At 43.5% G+C, this 1,767-nt stretch overlaps 1 pseudogene; it reads right to left on the reverse strand.

Annotated features, from left to right (window-relative positions):
• Positions 1–330: 330 nt before the first annotated feature.
• On the reverse strand, positions 331–1,340 carry LOC101089190 (annotated as a pseudogene).
• Positions 1,341–1,767: the final 427 nt, after the last annotated feature.

Genomic DNA, 1,767 nt, shown 5'->3' on the forward strand with positions numbered 1-1,767 from the left:
GTATTTATTATTTATTTATTTATTTATTTATTTATTTATTTATTTATTTAAAAAGGCACATTTATTCAGAGTCATGATCAGACTGTTACATTTAGCAATCAACAGCATGGGAGCAAAAAAATCTACATTAAAACCCTTTGTTGGAATGCTTTACACTTTCCATTGAACAGAAACTAAACCTGTTATACAATTAGTCACAAATTCAGCCCTCGAGTTTTTTGCCCATACACATGAGTTTTGTCTAAAACATGTCTTCTTTTTAGCAGCTAGGCCCTGCCACCACTGTGCTTGGCTGAGTTGACAAATGTGTTATAACCTGTGCTTTCTCTGTCACTTCTCTGGCTCTCCTCTCCTCCTAAGCTTTGTTTCCTGCCGGTATTTAAATCTTCTGTCACTGCCATAGCTACTGCTGCTGCTGGAACTGCCGTAACCACCTTGGTTTTGTGGTTTGGCAAAGTGTTGGCCTCCACCACCATAGGAGCCAGAGCTTCTGCCTCCAAAATTTCCTCCTTTAATGGGTCCAAAATTTGAAGATTGATTGTTGTAATTGCGAAAATCATTACAGCTTCACCACTTCCAAAGTTGCTTCCATCATTACCAAATCTGTTATAGCCATCCCCACTGCCACCATTATTCACCAGCACCTTGACTGCCACCAAAGCCACCTCGCCTACTGATGTTTCTTCCACGACCAAGGTCGTCACTCCCACCAAAACCACCTCCAAAGCCACCACCAAAGCTTCCAGAACCACTTTGACCTCCTTGGCTGGATGAATCACCAGCCATCTCTTGCCTAGATAGAACTTCCCTTACTTCACAGTTGTGGCCATTCACAGTATGGTGTTTTTGAATGATAGTCTTGTCTACAAATTCACGGTCATCAAATGTTACAAAAGTAAAGCCTGTCTTTTGCCACTGCCTTGGTCAGTCTTGATTTCAATCACTTCGGTTTTCCCATACTGTTCAAAATAGTCTCTCAGATGATGTTCTTCGGTGTCTTCTTTAATTCCACCTTCAAAATTTTTTTTCTTAGTTAAGTGGGCACCAGGTCTTTGAGAATCTTCTCTGGAGACAGCCCTCTTTGGTTCTACAACTCTTCCATCCACCTTGTGTGGCCCTGCATTCATGGCTGCATCCACCTCATCCACAGTAGCATAGGTGACAAACCCAAAGCCTCTGGAGCACTTGGCGTTTGGAACTGTCATTACCACACTGTCCGTAAGCATTCCCCATTGCTCAAAATCGCTCCTCAGACTTGCATTGGTTGCTTCAAAGCTTAAACCTCTGATGAAAAACTTCTACAGCTGTTCAGCATCTTTAGGAGTCTCTGACTTAGACATGACAGCAGTTGGGGCAGGGGAGAGACTTTAACGATGCTTACTCAGCAGCATCCAGGGGCAGAAACGTTAGTTTTGTTTTTTTTTTTTTAATGTCTATTATTGGTGTGTGTGTGTGTGTGTGTGTGTGTGTGTGTGTGTGTGTGTGAGAGAGAGAGAGAGAGAGAGACAGAGAGAGAGACAGAGAGAGAGACAGAGAGAGAGTGAGCAAAGGAGGGTCAGACAGAGAGGGAGACACAGAATCCAAAGCAGGTTCCAGGCTCAGAGCTATCAGCACAGAGCCCAACACAGGGCTCAACCTCACGAGCCCAGCCACGAGATCATGACCTGAGCCAAAATTGGATGCTTAGTTGACTGAGCCACCCAGGCTCCCCCTGCCCTAATTTTTATGCCCACCATCACAATTATTATGAAGGTGAATTAATAAATA

Source organism: Felis catus, chromosome B2, assembly GCF_018350175.1.
Source record: "Felis catus isolate Fca126 chromosome B2, F.catus_Fca126_mat1.0, whole genome shotgun sequence".
NCBI classification, from domain to species: Eukaryota; Metazoa; Chordata; class Mammalia; order Carnivora; family Felidae; genus Felis; species Felis catus.